Source organism: Stenella coeruleoalba, assembly GCF_951394435.1.
Source record: "Stenella coeruleoalba genome assembly, chromosome: 2".
NCBI classification, from domain to species: domain Eukaryota; kingdom Metazoa; phylum Chordata; class Mammalia; order Artiodactyla; family Delphinidae; genus Stenella; species Stenella coeruleoalba.
The window spans coordinates 126,040,679-126,046,678 of record NC_137147.1 but is presented as its reverse complement, the minus strand read 5'-3'; positions in this window follow the sequence as shown (position 1 = coordinate 126,046,678).

Here is a 6,000-nt window from a genome sequence, read left to right as displayed (position 1 = left end):
ATGACTCTCTGGAGGCTCAGATGATGGTTAGCATTTTTTTAGCACTATGTATTTTTTAATTAAGGTATGTAAATGGTTATTTAAGACATAATTTTATTGCACACTTAGTAGACTATAGAATAATGTAAACATAACTTCTATACGCAGTGGGAAACCAAAAAATTCATGTGATGTGCTTTATTGTGATATTGACTTTATTGTGGTAGTGTGGAACCAAACCCTTGACATCTCCAAGGTATGCCTTTAATCTTCACAAATATGATTGGTATAAGTGGAGTGAAGGTGAGAAGAATGCCAGAAGCAATGCATTGTGTATCCTTCTATTCAGAATATCTAAGGACCATATAATGTAGTCCAGAATAACTCTAGCAAAAGAAAGCTTGCTAAACGTTGGTAATTATGTTAGATGTTCTCTAGATTATTTTCTCTCCTGGTAAATCTGAAGTGGATTTGATCAGTACAAAACTGGGCAAAGAAGACCACTTTAAGGAAATCCAAAACTCCCTATTGGAAAAACATTGAATTTGAGGTTAACAGAGGAATCAAGGAAAGAGATAGACAAGAAAAGCCTTCCTGGGATCACCCTCATGAGGGACCATAAGAATGTACACATGCCCTGGACCATACCAACTCAGGAAAATCAAAGCACACTGTGATGCAGACTTCAAAAAATTCTTCAAGCCACCTGTACATCCATCAGTAAAAGTCCTTTACTCTTAAAGGTCCCAGGGGGTTAAAACAACCTGTGATCAAACACTGGTATAAAAATAAGCTGCTTGGACATGGAGCAGCTCACGGGAAGCCAGGCTTAGAAATACGATTCCATTCATCCCTAGGGATCAGAAGACTGCATATACCAAAGGCTGCACCCTGTCAGGAGCAACTGGGGATATAACCTCAGAACTACTAGTCTCTGGAGGGATGTGAGACGAGGGGAGGACACGAGACAGTAAGTTCCTCAAATAGTAAAAGGTAAAAACGTACCTGGTTAAGAGGGCTTAAGCACAACTTTGACTAAAAAGTAGTTAAAGTACACTCAGGATGTGACCTCTAGAAAGCCAGGCTAAAAGATAAAAATAAGAGGGAAATCCTGAGGCAAGACATCAAAGACTGCATACTGTGGGCAAAAGAAATTTCACAGAATTTGTCCCCAAAAATCATTAAACAAAATGACCAAACTACAAAATGACCCCAAACTACAAACCTCAGAAAGGGTAGGGTGTGTATCATTACCCAGAGTTGCTACAATATATTATATACAATTTCCAGTTTTCAACAAAAAATTATGATGAGACATGCAAAGAGATAGGAAAGTGTGGACTATACACAAGAAATAAAATAGGCCCTATAAACTGCCTTTGAGGGGGCCAGGATGTTGGACTTAACAGATGAAGACTTAAAAACAGCTCTTATAAAATGCTCATGGAACTAAAGAAAACTATGTTTACAGAATTACATAAAGGTATGAAAACAATAATTGAATAATAAAGAATGCCAATAAAGAGATAGAAATTATGAAGGTAACCAAACATAAATTCTAAAGTTGAAAAGTATGATAGAAATTTAAAATTTGCTAGAGGGGCTCAATAGTAGGTTTGAGTTGACAGAAGACATCACTACTGACCTTACAGAAATATAAAGAATTATAAGGGAGTACTATGAACAGCTGTATGCTGACACATCAGATAACAAAGATAAATGGAAAAATGTTGCCACTCAGTTCCTGCCTATGCCAATGCAAGATTCTGGGCAAATAACATCAAGTACTTTGCTTTGGCAGAACTCAGCCTGTGAGGTAGTAACTCTAAGACAGATGGGTCTGACTGTGCTTATTAATCAACACATACAAAATTACACTTTAAAAATGTGGGTGATTATTTGTATTACAGAAGGCTATAATATTGATTAAATGATTAAAATCAAGTTTCTTTTCAGTTGAGGGTGTTCTTATATTGTGTTAAGGAGATAAGATCCAATCAGAGAAACTTAACATTTTACTTGCTAATTCAAGACAGAGCAGAAAGTGAGATCAATTACTACTGAAGAACTGCAAGCTATAGGCATGAAGAAGAAAAGGTTATAAGATGACCAAACCCTTGGGATTCGTAGAGATGAAACATTCCATAATTAATAATACAACCAGATTCACTTTACAGAAGACAATTGGAAATTGTTCTAATATGAACTTAAGTTGCATCTCAATTTTCACATTAATTTCCCCATTAGCTTTTATTTTTTCTAGCAGGATAGAGCAAGAATGAGCAGGTGTTTAGTGAACCCAGTTTGGGTATAGCTCAGACTGTATTTGCCCAAGAATAAGTACCCATCTTAATTTAATTCCATTGCCACACTTATTGAATGGAAGTACAGGGAGTGTCGATGACATTTTAATTTTAAGTTAGATTGTGGAAAGTTCACCTAACTGGACATGGTGCTCTAACCTCCTTAGAATGATAGTTTTGCTAAAATCACTTTCTAAATGAAACTCTGTTTAAACTTGTCTTCTTAATAATTTGCATCAAGCGAAGAACTCTTCCTTGTATCGATATGTTACAATTTTTTTATACACTGAGCTTTTATTATAAATGTTTGATACTAGGAAAGGAAAAGGAATGAAAGCAGATATGGGGAGGACTTGCATAATCTTATTTTTTTCTTCCTTTTATGAGATTTGAATTTCCATAATTATTCTAAAGAATAAAATTTTTAAAAGGTAGGGTGGAGAGCTAAATAAAATCACCTTCTAAAGCAACTAAATAAAATCACTTCTAATTCAATAAAATTAGAATACTGAAAGATGAAAACTGAAGATTTGTTCTATGTGACCTTTCATGATATTTAGGCATCTGGCTTTTTAGATCAAGCAATCAACATGCTAATTAAAACTACATTTTTGTGAATGTCAAAACTGTCATCTGCATTTTCAATGTTATAATTGTGTGAAATTAAAAGAAAATGAGAGATTGTACATCAGTGAGATCACTGTAATAAAATTATCTCGAGGACTACATAGTTAAGAAAACGCTTTGCAATCCAGGGTATGTGGGTCAGCTGGAGGATACCTCCCATCAGCAGATACAGGTATCCCTCAGCATCTGTGGAAGACTGGTCCCAGAACAACCTCTCCACGCCCATGCCTGCAGATACCCAAGGCCGCAGGTACTCTAGTTCCTTATGTAAATGGTGTGGTACAGTCTGACCTACATACTCGCGAATTTGACCAACAGCCTGCGGATGTGCAAGGTGCACTGTACATCAGCACCTCCTGGGCCTGAAAACACTCTGCCGCCTACACAGCAGCACATAACTTAATCAGAAACAAGGGGGCGCTGAGGTAGAGTCCAACTTCTCAAAGAATCACCTGCTGGCCTGTTAAACCTTCCGCAGAGAGTCTCATGCGGAGGCTGGAGGGGCGGGCCCTGGAGTTTGCATGTCTAACAGGGCCAGATGATGCCTGGTGGAGGCCGGTTGCCATGGGGTTTTTACGGGTCTGGTGGCAGCCTTGGAAGGCAGAGGCCATGTTCATCTCCTGGGTGTGGTAATAAGATGAAGTAGGTTTCCTTGGGCCTCTTATAAGAGGGAGGTTTCCTAAGCTCAAGGTTTCTTGGCTGTGACACACATGCACAGCAGGTGCAGTGAGTTCCTGGGCAGGTGGGAGTCACTCCTCCAGACTTAGTGTGAGTATGGATATCTTTATATATACTTACATATATTTTCCCCAAAATCCTTGCTGCCTCGAGGTAAGACTCCTTTACTCCTTTAGCCATAAGGCAGAGGTACTGGTTCAGACATTCCACGTCAGGTAACAGAATCCTTCCTAATGGTCAGCGATACTACAAGAGTTACAAACAAGGGCATCTCCCTTTCCCCTTTAGACTGGCCTAGGTTCCCCTCTTCTCTGCTTTCTAACTACCTATGAACAAATAAGTTCATTAGTAAATTAATCACCTTTAACCCACAAGCACCATCTAATTCAATTTAGACCAGCATTCTCTCAGCTCTTCAACTTAGGTTACTTTGGTGACACGGCCATAGGATTTTCACTTGTCAGCGGAGCTAATAATGCTGCTGTCCTATAACTCTTCTAAGGATGTGAGAAAACAATAAACATGCCTATGAAAGCACCAGGCACAGCATCCAGCTTAGAGAAGAATATCCAGTGATGATTTTTAAATTGCTTTTGGACTTCTATGCAACTGAATGGGGCATTGCATCGGAGGCCCAGAATGCTTCTCTGCTGTATTGGAACATGAGACTAAAGCAGCAGCCCCAGGAAGCTGCTCCTCAAATCTCGCTCCGGATCACTGGTGGCTTGTAAAGCAGTGGGAGGCAGAAGGCGGCGGGAAAGCTCCTGGAGAGGCAGCATCGGACAGCGTTTGCTTTTTGGCTCTTCCCGCACTGAGGGAAAGGAGAGAGACTGCCCAGGTTAGCACCGACACAAGTCCCTTTGTCCCCCCCCCACACTTGCAGACCTTGGGCTGTTGGGCAGCAGGCCTCTGCTTCCTCCCCACTCAGATGGTTACAGCTTTATTTAGGGTGTCACAGCCCAGCGGGTGGGAGACCTCTTCTCAGCAAATGAGGATGTTTTCTGTGACTCGGGAACCCACAGAGTCCCCTTGTTGTTGTTACTGATGAACAATTCTCCTTTTTGGGGTCATTCTCCTTTTACTCAGCAGTGTTAATTTATTCTCACCTGTGCGTTACCAAAATCTTGACGTCTCTGTGGGAAAGTTCTGGCACTGTGTGTGGTTTACCTGCCAAACGGCACCCCTTTAGGGAGAGCTTCTACAGGAAAACCAAACCAGGGAGATCTCCGCTTCCCAAGATGTCAATAGCGCAATTTAGAGGGGCCATAGGGCCACCTGGAGGTCAGCTCTGGGAGGGCATCTAACACAGCTCCACAGAGATCCACTTGCCCCCTCCAGGTGGCTGCCTGAGCCATTGCTGGTGTGTTTGGACAGCTGGGTCCACTGCCCCTCACAGTCTCTGGGGAACTGCCCTCTTCCAAAGAGGAGGCATGTCCCCCTAGACCTGGGCCATTGACTGACAGGCAGACAAAGACACTGCTAGGATGGGACAGAAACCAGTCTATGCTGGGATTTCCCTTCACCTGAGAACATCCCCAATAAATCAGCTAAACCTGAATGCCTGTCTCTGGCTCTGCTTGGAGGGACAATGAGCCCTAGATGAGATCAAGAAAATCTTTAAAGGAATATAATCCCAATCTGTTACTCATAACAGATTTTTGTTCTATTTTGTTTTGTGGTCCTTCTTTTATTTATTTATTAATTTTTAAAAATTGAAGTATAGTTGATGTGCAATATTATGTAAGTTACAGGTGTACAATATAGTGATTCACAATTTTTAAAGGTTATACTCCATTATAAAATATTGGCTGGGCTTCCCTGGCGGCGCAGTGGTTGAGAGTCCGCCTGCCGATGCAGGGGACACGAGTTTGTGCCCCGGTCTGGGAAGATCCCACATGATGTGGAGAGGCTGGGCCCATGAGCCATGGCCACTGGGCCTGCGCATCCGGAATCTGTGCTCCACAGTGGGAGAGGGCACAACAGTGAGAGGCCCGCATACCGCAAAAAAAAAAAAAAAAAAAAATATTGGCTACATTCCCCATGTTATACAATATATCCTTGTAGCTTATTTTATACATACTAGTTTATACCTCTTAATCCCCTTCCACTATATTGCCCCTCCCCCTTCCCTCTCCCCACTGGTAACCACTAGTTTGTTCTCTATATCTGTGAGTCTGCTTCTTTTTTGTTATATTCACTATTTTGTTGTATTTTTTAGATTTCACACATAAGTGAAATCATGCAGTACTTGTCTTTCTCTCTCTGACTTATTTCACTTAGCATGATACCCTCCAAGTCCATCCATGTTTTTGCAAATGGCAAAATTTCATTCTTTTTATGGCTTGTGTATATATACAACAGCTTCTTTATCCATTCTTCTGCTGAGAGACTTAGGTTGCTTCCACATCTTGGC